The sequence below is a fragment of the Anthonomus grandis genome, chromosome 4 (genome assembly GCF_022605725.1).
Source record: "Anthonomus grandis grandis chromosome 4, icAntGran1.3, whole genome shotgun sequence".
NCBI lineage: Eukaryota > Metazoa > Arthropoda > Insecta > Coleoptera > Curculionidae > Anthonomus > Anthonomus grandis.
The window spans coordinates 42,175,339-42,186,812 of NC_065549.1; the positions used below are offsets into that span (position 1 = coordinate 42,175,339).

Genomic DNA, 11,474 nt, shown 5'->3' on the forward strand with positions numbered 1-11,474 from the left:
AAGAATCTGAAAATGGCATCCTGCGTGCCCTTAGATGACTGAAGTCCATACTAATTAGGGGACAGCACATTGTATTTGGTTAAAAAAGAGACGATTCTCTTTTTTGCAAGCCGTTTGAGAACTTTGGAGAGGGTAGACAAAATTGATATGGGACAGAAGTTAGAGGGTCGGTTCAAGCTACCACCCTTATGAAGAGGGATAATCATAGCTTCCTTTAAACAGGATGGGAACTCGCCCTGAAGAAATGACTGATTGTTTGCCCAAACCAAAGCACTTAAAGCGCTCGCAGGCAGAAGTGCAGCAGACGTGAAGAGATAACATCGGAACCCGAGGAAAGAGAAGAACATCTAACCATAAAGTCGGGTTACCAACTATTCTTCAAGGGTAAAAACGAAAGAGCAGGAGGTGTTGGTGTTTTTATACACATACCGAAAATATCCAACAACTAGTAGGTACAAAGTCAAAAATAGCATTTTGCACTTGAAATTGAACTACAAACATGGCATTAAACTAATTCAAGTATATGCACCAACAACTGGTCATCAAGACGAAGAAGTATCTTAACAGGATAACTGCTTTTAAACTTTTTAATGTAAAATGGTTTCTTCGCAATGAAGAGCTTTTCAAAAAAAAAGTAACATGGGCTAGTTCAGACAGAGTAACTAGGAACGAAGTAGACTTCATAATTACAAACAAAAATATGGTGCACGATGTACCGAAACTTAACAACTGCTCAATAGGAAGTGATCATAGACTAGTTAAAACCAAAATCACAATAAATCTTAAAAAGAAAGAACTAAGATAAGAACCAAAAAAACTGAAATAGGATGAAGCATAAATATGGTATGGATGGATGTATAATATACCAAGACCTACAAGTAGGCCGTTCGAAATAATCTTGAGAAAGCAGACTTGGAGGAAATGGATGTAAAAAAAAAACAATCGCCTATTAGAATCCGTAAAAGGTATAGGATGAGGGGCAAAGGAAAGGAAGATAAAATCATCACAGATAAAAGGAACCTTATGAAAAAACGAAGAGAGCTAAAGAACATGAACGACACAAAGGGGGATGAACTACAGTTTAATAGAGATATCAACAAGACGGGAAGAAGAGACGAAAGGCAATATAACACCAATCAGGTAACGACTGTCACTGTTATTGGAGAAAACAAAAATTTAAGGGTGCTAAGAGGAGACAGGCAACAGGTCCCGCTACAGGCAAGAAAAATGTAAACTAGCAGAGAACAAATAACATCAAATAGTAATAAGATCATCAAGATAATGGAAGAGTTTTACAGACAGCTGCACAGAGAAGATATCAAAAACTAAGATATTAGGATCAGGTAGGTGAAAAATATAGGTTCAGATGGCATTTCAGATATAAAAACAGCGGAAATCTCAAAATCAATAAATGAGATAAGGAACAATAAAGCAGCTGGAGCCAAATTTTTATTGAGGCAATTAAGGCAGGGGGTTTTAGGTTACTAATAGCAAAGATAATTATACTAACGAAGTTAACTAGTTTACTATTATTTTCTTTGCTAATAGCCTGATGAGTAATTTAGATGAGTTTCGATTTCTTCAGTTAATTATACACCTAAAGATAATTTATTGTACGTTGTATTAAACGATGAGAGACTTAATAAAAATATATCCAGAATTGGGACACATGAAAAGGTATGAAATATTTTATTTGGTATAAATATGCTCACAACTTAGTCTATAAACAAAAAAAAAATTGTGATCGGAGAAACTAAATTGTGACGATAAAATGGCGAAACCTCCGTTTATTGGCAAAGACAATTGGTTAAAAGATTAATTAACTTTGAAACTTATCAGAAACATTTGTAAAAAAACAAAAGGTTTTAACAAAAAATTAGAGCTACCTCAGTTTGGATACTTTCAAGATTTTTAATAAAATTTATGCACCAAAAAGATGAGTACTCATCAATATTGATAACAGATAAACTTTAATTTTACCTTAATTATTTTTAAGGTCGAAAATATCTACTAAGCTACTTTTAATCATACACTACCTTCTGTTAGAGCTTATGCCCTCAATAAACCACATTTAACTAAGCATGTATAAACGAGCCTGATCCCATATATATATTCTTAATGGTTGTTTTTATGTGTAAATCCCTATTGGGTCTCATGGATTTTCTGCACCAACACATTGAAGTATCGAGTGAGGGATAGCGACACACACAGTGTAATATCGAAAGTGAAAAACAAACGGAAAAAAGCTGCTATTATAAATATAAATCAGGTTCTCATCACTACACAAACTATCTTGATAACTGATTTTGTATTTCAGAATGCGATGAAATTATCGATCTTATGATTCGGACCTATGCTACAACTAATAAAAATTTTTTGTATAAATTTGTTCGCAAACTATTCTTCTTAAGGGAAAATAAATAATTAAAGACGATCCGGGACTAACAAAAAATTAATTAGAGATTACTAATGTATTGAAAAAAAGGATCATACCTAATATGAAGAATGCAACAACTCTAAATTCTATTTTTTTTTATCTTACTCGATTTTTATTTTAAGTTGCGCATTATTTCACATAAATGTTTGTATACAGGGTGGAACAAAAAAAAAGATATGACGTCATCGGTAATTTTTTAAAATAGAATGCTATATTTTTTATTGCATTTATAAAATATAGGCAAAATTCCAAGCAAGTTTCGTATAACAAACCTTACCTCAAAACTCAACTGTTTCAGAAATATTTACATTAAACCAACAAGAAAGCAAGTAAGTACGTCTATTTACAAATTAAGATAAAATGGAGGATAAAATGTTATAAACTGTGAAAGCTCTTATTAATGTATCAAGTGTTCAAACTGATCCCTATTTACTTCTGGGCAGAAAGCAAGACGGTTTAAAAACTCATGTAAAACACTATCAATTATTTGGGGTGATATACGTCTAATTTCATATCTAATTCTATTTTTCAAATCTTCTACGTTGTTTGGCTTCTCAATATAAACTTTACTTTTCAACTACCCCCATAAAAATAGTCGCAGGGATTTAGGTCTGGTGATCTGGCCGGCCACTCTATTGGCCCTCTTCGTCCTATACATCTTCCTGGAAACACTGTATCCAAGTAATTACGGATATCTCGAAAGAAATGTGGCGGTGCGCCGTCTTGCTGAAACCACAAATTATCTGTCGAGACAGCAGGGTCTTGTTCGTTAGGGCAGTCAAAGCAGTGATAAGAGCTTATTGAAGAAAATTCAAATAGCGTTGTCCTGTTAAGTTTTCTTCGAAAAAGTATGGCCCTATTACTTTATTTTTTGCACGATACCAGCCCAAACATTAATAGATTTACGGTACTGTGTATGAGCCTCAGTTGCCCCGTGTGGATTTAACACTGACCAGTACCGACAATTTTGCCGATTTACGATACCGTTTAAACAAAAAGTTACTTAATCCGAAAACAAAACTCGTAACACAAACTGACGGTTATTATTGCAAATGTTCATCATTTGCTCGCAAAATAGGTTTCTTCGATCAGGATCGTGTCCTCATTTAATTCGTGTATTAGTCTAATTTTATAAGGGTGGTATTCATTTGCATTTAAGATGCTTCTTACTGATGTTCCGGCTATATTATTATCAACTTAAATCTGTGAAGTTGCATTGTTTGGATTTTCTTCGACGGAGAGCAGAACGTTTAATTTTGTTTCTTCAGAAATTTTTGGACGACCTGATCTTGGCAAATCCCTAACATAACCTGAAGTTATGAATTTGTGCTCTATTCTATTAACTGTTGACTGAGAAAAAGGATGGTTTGGGTATTTGGCATTAATAGCATCATCAAAATTTCAATTCGTTGGGTTTCCGTTAAATTAGCCATAATTTATTCTGATAAAAACTATTAATTTTCGAACTGACAGTGACATTCGAAAATGGAGTTTCTTTACAAGTGCAACCATGGAAATAGAAACAATCGGCAGTATTTATAATATTATTTTTATCCTCGATTTTACCTTAATTTGTAAATAGACGTACTTATTTCTTTTCTTGTTATTTAAATGTAAATATTTCGGAAACAGTTGAGTTTTGAGATAAAGTGTGTTATACAAAACTTGCTTGAAATTTCGCCTATATTTCATAAATGCAATAAAAAATATAGCATTCTATTTAAAAAAATTACCGATGACGTCATATCTTTTTTTGTTCCACCCTGTATACAAAAATTTATGTGAAATAACGCGCAACTTAAAATAAAAATCGACGGGTCCGAGCGTTTTCTCAGAAAATCATGTCTCTAATTTTTAGCGAATTTATGCGGAACTTTAGGCGGTCACTATTGATAGTATGCGATAGTGACTCAGAGCAAATAATGTTTACTCATTGTTTATCACAACCATGAATTTACAAATATACCTGGACTGCTAATGCAAATGGCCACCATTACTAAAAATGACCGCTGCCTGTTGGCGGCCATTTTTATTGTGATTGTGTCCTTTTGATGTTGATCACTCTGAACATTTTCAGTGTTACCAACAAAAGATGTATTAAATAAAGGTAATGAAGTTGACGACGCACTGATGTTTGACATGTGATCTGTCATGAACTTATATAAAAAGTCGTGACTCGTACAGTGTCGTGAACTTTCTTTACTCATAAATAATGAAATCATATTATATAAAAATCGTAGTTTAAATATTAACAAAGGTACATTAATTTTAAAATGCCTTAAATTTATATCCTTAAAATACGACTTTGCAGGGGGATATTGTTGTTCATCTTCTGGAAAGCTCTTCTCTAAGGAATATAGTAGGTGGCGAAACTACTTGCCTACTAAACTACTAATTTTCCTTTTTATAATATTATTTAAATAATAAAACTAATTTTTTTTAAATAAATTGCTAAAAAGCTCATTTGTGTTTTGTTATCTAAACCACAAAGTACATACTTTTTAGTTACATCATTTATCAACTGGTAATTTTCATTGACATTGTTTTTAAACCATATTCCAATTTAAAACATATGTAGCAGAGATTTGAATTGTTGAAATAGATATAGTAAAAACCAAATGATATGGTTTCAATAACCTTTGTTTCTAATTTCAAAAATTTAAATGTAGCACATATTTTAAAGTGCCATGCATCTATCTATGTAAGTTAATTGAAAGTTCATAAATTTAACGAGAAAGTACAAGAAAAATATTAGAATTAATGCAACTATCTTAAATTCTTAACTAAATGTAAATTTCTATGTGGTTTTTGTAAACATAACCTCCCAAAAACTTTAATTGTTTTGTTTTCCTACAATTGGCACCACTGAAATTTGTCAGAGTGACCAACATCGAAAGGACACAATCACGCAAAATGGCGGCCACCTAGTAGTGTTCATTTATTTTTCACTGCATTGGGAGTCCAGGTATATTTATTAAGTGTCTGATTACAACCAATAACTTCCATTCCACTTCAAAATTTTAAAAATGAAGAGTTTTGACTAAATATTTTTGTCAGTCCATCAACAATTTACGTTGCGCAACAAAAGATTTTGGTTTTTTTTAGTGCACAAAGTGAAAATTGTGATAATTTATAAATAAGCAGCTACGCCACGTTAGCAGTAGTTTCGGAAAGTAGGCTCATTGGTTGAATACTAACCGAAGATGCACGAAAGCCAACAAAGCAATGTTGACGATACCGAGTTGTGGTAATTGTGGCAATGGCGAATAAAAGGACAACGATATTTATATGTGCACTAAAATTGCTCTGAAGACATCTGGTTTGATTAATTTGTATTGTCCTTCGAGCAACACAGCCACTTCCCTCTTCCAAAGATATTTATGGTCGGCAATCATATTCATCGCTACAAAAAACTATTTACTAACATGCCTAGTTAACCCCTGTTTCTGAGTGTACTTGGAATTATTCAATATTTTCGATATAACAATAATCTTGATGACTGATTAATTATGTTTACTACGTATTTTGATATTTTTCCTCATTTTCTTGTTCGAGTTTATAAATTTATATGCATTTCTAGAAAATGGCGATCTTCGTTGCATCATCTCACTTGTAGCGTGTCTCTCTCAAAACAATAGTTTTTTATGTGCTTTGTGTTAGTATATCTTTCGTGACTCCGTTTTTTAAATTGTTAGAAAAATTTAAATATACATCAGCATATTGCTTAGTGTTTTGCTTTTTTTGTACTAAACGACTTTAATTACGCCGCATGCAATAGCTTTAGGGGTCAGTTTTAGCTGTTTCTATTGTCTCGATGCCTCTTTGAGAATTTGGATCTCACTTAAGGATATGTATTGAACAACTATCCTGAAAAACAGTTTAAACTTTCCAAGCAGTTCAACTTTTTTTGTAAAAAGACTGGACCTGATTTTACATAGTTTTATTAATTTTTTTTATTACAGTCAACGCGGGTAGGTTGAGAGTCTATATATAATAAGTCCTTAACGTTCCTGACAGAAGGGTTTTCTTTGGCCAAATTGCGTTATATTATAATACACAATCCACAAAAATTACTTATTACTTCTTAAATATTTTAAATTTTTTGCCGATATTTTTATTGATATTGATGATTAAATCACCAAATAATGCGACTTTTGCAACATTTATTTTAAATCAGTTCAACCTACAGAGGACAAACATTTTGATTTACCAAAACATACAAAAATCAAAAAAAAATGTACAAAACATGTATACAAAAAAAAAATGAACTTTATTTAAACCAATAAATTTCTAATAGCGTGTGTTACCGCCCCTGGCTCTAATTACAGATTCCATTCGCCTTCGAAGCCTTTTAAACAGGTTCTGGAGGTATTCTTGAGGCACGTTTGCCCAGAAGTCAAAAAGAACATTTTGAAGATCATCTAGTGTTCTTATTGGTGCTGGATGTTGCTGAATTTGCCATCTTAGATGGCCCCAGACATGTTCTATAGGATTAAGGTCCGGGCTACGTGCAGGACAATTTAGGGTGGGTATCTCGACCTCTTCTAAGTTTTGCCGAACAACTCTAGCAGCGTATGGACGAGCATTATCATGCATTAGCACAGAATTATCATCGATATATGGCATATAGGGCACTACATGGGGTTCTAGGATATCGGTTATGTACCTGTCAGCATTTAGTCTTCCATCATTCACTGGTATTAGCTCCGTGCGACCCTCAAGAGAAATTACTCCCCAAACCATGATAGAGCCACCACCAAAGCTTTCAGTTTGACAAAAATTAACCTGACCGCACTACGTCGCCTATATACTGGTACACGCCTATCTGATGAATATAGACAAAATCTTGATTCGTCCGTGAATAAAATATTGGGCCAATCTTGAATATTCCAATTTCATGTTCTCTAGCAAATTGCAATCTTGCTACTCGATATTCTCTGGTAAGACGTGGATCTCTAGCTGGCACTCTGGCTCGTAAACCTGCTTCTCTCAGCCTATTTCGAACTGTCTGTAGGCTTATTCGGACATTACGAGCAGCCAACAGATCTGTTTGCAGTCTTTTAGAGGTGGTATGCCTAATTCTTAAAGCCGGTTAACCTTAAGTAACGATCATCTACTATCGAAGTTACCCTTCTGCGGCCTTATCCGGGTCGTCTGGATAGTTGTCCTGTTTCTTGGTAGCGATTAACAACTCTAGATATGGTGCTTTGTTGAACTTTCATTATCCGAGCGACGTATCTTTGACTGCGGCCATCTTCTATGAGCGCAATGATTCTAGCGGCTTCTTCATTAGTTACATGTCTTGTTAAACGTTCAGGCACATCCATTATTAACAATAAATTTAAGTTTCACTTACGATCTCAATGCATTCGCCATCACAGGAATAATCTACGCGAGCATTTTTGCTTCAAAAAAATATGTAAGAAATTCCGATCATTTTTTGTCTATGATAAGAAACCAGAAATATCTTTTAAGTTGATACATATACAGATTGTCCCAAAAAATATTAAAAATATCTTAAAATACTAGTGATAGTGATTTTATTTATCTCAGGTTTTGCTTGCTGCAAAAGCTACCGCATCTTAAAAAATTAAATATTATATCTTTACTAAAATGATTTTTTAAACTGCATACACACGTCTCTCTTTCTTTAAGGAAACTACTTTTTAAACTAAACCTTAATATGGGAGGTAAAATGCACTTAATAAATATTCTATCAATGTTCTAAAATATCTGTGAAAATATAAATCAAGACGAATCCTGAACATGCCTAAAAAAACATTCTCTCAAGCTTCAGAACATTCAAATACTGGCAACTTCACATTATAAAACTGAAGAGCAAATTATGTTTACATCAGCTATTCTTGAGTTACTGATGCAATGCTACAGAAAAATCCGATTGTCGCACTCTAGGTTGAAAAAAATTATTGTAACGATGTTGTAAACACCGAGAAATTAGCTGATTCTCTGATAGTTAGTTGTCAGTTCAGTAAAGTAAAGCTTGGAATATTAGCATGAGATTTAAATAGTTGTAAATAAATACAGTAAAAATAAATATCTCTAGTAGTCGCGAGTTATCGTGTCTTCGTAATGAAGTGTGTAAATAAATTAGTTCACTATTTCTGCATGGTTTTAAAGCATGGTGCAGTTCGGCTGTAGCCGCTATTAATTCCATATAAAAATTACAAGCAATATCAAGTTTAATTTTGCATGTTCACAAGTTTTTCCAATAAAAATGAGAGAGAGGTTGGTCACATCATAGCGTTGCGACGCCGACGCTTTTGACCTCGCCCTTCAGTGCCCATGGGGAGCGCATCGCAGCTCCCCTAATTTATTCTGAGATAGAATATTTTAGCTTTAATTATTAAATGCTTAACTATATTATTTTCGTTGTTATCATTTAAAAGGCACGGGGTATAAACCGCACCCAATTTGTTGATTAATTTTGTTCCACGAGACTTCAGGGAGTCTTAAATTTAACACTCCTTAATTAAATTATTGGATAGAATTATATATAGTATCGTTTTATTTTCCAACAATCGGACAACGGCCGGGAGTTCGCCAACCATGTCATTGAAGAGTTATGTACGATGTGGAGTGGCCTTAAAATAGTCCATGGGAAATCACGTCACAGTCAACCACAAGGCAGCGTGGAAAGAGCAAATCAAGATATACAGAACATGCTTATGACGTGGGTGGACGATGAAAATTGCATACGATGGTCAGAAGGTCTAAGATTTGTTCAGTTAATGAAAAATAGGGCATACCATGATGGGATAAAGCAAGCTCCTTATGCCGCCATGTTTGGGCATGATATTAAAGTCGGCCTATCCACATCAGCTTTTCCAAAAGAAGCTATTGAAAATCTATGAACCGAGGAAGAACTCGAGAAAGTGGTAAGGGAATTTGGTTTAGGTGAACAGCCTCAACAAGAAATAAATATAAACCAGTCTATGGATAGTGACCCAGAACCAGACAATTTGCAAGAAGATATTACTGAAGGTGGCAATATGTAAAATGGCAACAATAATTATCGAGAAAACGCTGGTAATACAGAAACTTCAGAAAATCAAAGCAAGTGTAGAGTGTGACAATTTAAAAACATCAGGGAATATAAGGTGTGAACTTTGGTTGTACTAAAGGAATATACAGTCAAACAGACTAGACGCAAAAAGAAATTTAGAAAATCAAGCAAAGAAGATGAAAGCTTTATCTAATTCAAAGTTTCCCCCATGTTCTGTTGGAGATACAGTGAGAGTAAAAATTCTAGACGTTGATCGAGGAAGGGGTGATTTTAGAAACATTCTTATGACAGTTATCGAGAAAACGATTTGTATAAGCTAGCGAACAAGAGAGGAACTATAGAAGAAATGTTTTCCAGGAACCAATTTTCTGTGTGCAGTGAAAAGCTTATTGAGATGGAAAGTGTATCACCGGAAAAGAAAAATTTACGACAACTTGCAAACGAACAGTTACTTTTAGGAGGTCAAGGTTATAAACGATGCAACTGTAAAACTAAATGCATGACCAATAAATGTAAATGTAAAGCTATTGGAAATCTTTGTAACTCGAAATGTCACAGCAGCTTGTCTTGTCTGAACAAATAGATTATATTATCTTTTACTTTGTTAGGATACAGTTTTAGTGTAACCTTTGATTTGTAAAATCTGTTTTTTTTTAATTAAATAAATTTCTCCCAATATTTATGGCGTTATTTTTTAACATTAACCACGCCAAGGCGGATAGAACGCGGTTTACCTGGGTAAAGCCCGAAACGTGTACAATTTTATTAATATTTTGGACTTTACCCATGTTTTCTAGGTATTGTGCAGTTTATCCAGGTAAACCTAAATTTAACCGTTATTGTAACTTTACCCGTAACATATGTACTTTAAATATTGGCGTCAAGCGAATCTATTACACTTTGTATACAAAGCTTTATTTGAAATGACATGTAAGGCGTGTAAAATAAAAAAATACAGCACTTATTTAACTTCACGACCTACTTTTTGCATATATGTACTTACATGCTGTACTCGTAACCAAAATACTTAAAGAAAAAGATTTTCAAAGCAAAACTATGGTCTCTATAGTTTTTTTTTTAAATAAATAAAGTAATCACACATTCACCAAAGTTGCTACCAGATTTTAAAACATAATATTTGACCGACGCGATGCCGACATTGGCGCATCTCTGTGAATTTTAATTTGTATACCACTAATTATAGTTATTAGCAAAATTTTTTTCTATATTATACCCAAGATGAACGCGACAAAGAATAGTCGTAGGTTTAAAAATATATTAACTCGTCAACAATTACTAAACACTAAAACATTATTGGATCGTTTTTTCAAAAAGCAGAACGACAAAATTTAGACATTCCAGATGAGCCATCATTCTACTTTTTATTTAAGCTTTTTAATGAACATCCTGTATACCTATAAGCTGCAGTGCAACCAAGGCCAAAAATGTTAATTAATTTAAATAGAGTGTTTCCGTTAGGCAAACTATGTGATAATTTATTTACTAACATTTAATTTTTATACATGTCGAATATCATTATTTTTTATAAAATATAAGTTGCCTTAACCATTCGATAATTTGGTGAGATCAGAGAGAAATTTTACATTACCTAAGTGATTTGCATTTTGATCCAACATTTGTAATGCTTAAAATAAATAAAAATACTGGGAAACAAATACAGAAAAGCTATAAATCATTAAAGAAACACTACACACTAAAATTCTAACAACAAATCTGACAAGTCAAAACAGAGATGCTAAAAGAAAGCAAACCTGAGGTGGAGACCAGAGTATTCCACTTTTGTCAGAATGTTGCGTGATTGAGCAAACTAAATTTGACACTAATAGCTTCTCTAATTCCTTCACCTGCGGCATCACTAAATCTTCTTCTTGGGGTACCGGACCTCTAAGTCTGGATTGAGAGGGAGGCCATGGCGGCGTATACGAGGATGAGAGATAGCGGAGGGTGGCGCAATGTTTACTTAGGACAAGGCCTTATGACGATTGCTCTCAG

At 33.6% G+C, this 11,474-nt stretch overlaps 1 protein-coding gene across 3 annotated transcripts in view; it reads right to left on the reverse strand.

The window, feature by feature from the left end:
• LOC126734807 (pickpocket protein 28-like) overlaps nt 1–10,624 on the reverse strand; it is a 49,189-nt gene extending 38,565 nt beyond the window's left edge. Inside the window, exon 1 of one of the 3 annotated variants that reach the window (XM_050438554.1) lies at nt 10,465–10,624. The gene's annotated coding sequence lies outside the window, so the exon portion shown is untranslated. Of the gene's footprint in view, nt 1–1,980; nt 2,070–10,464 lie in introns of those variants that run through there. The other 2 variants (XM_050438555.1, XM_050438556.1) reach the window with 2 other exon arrangements.
• Between the last annotated feature and the right edge of the window lie 850 nt (nt 10,625–11,474).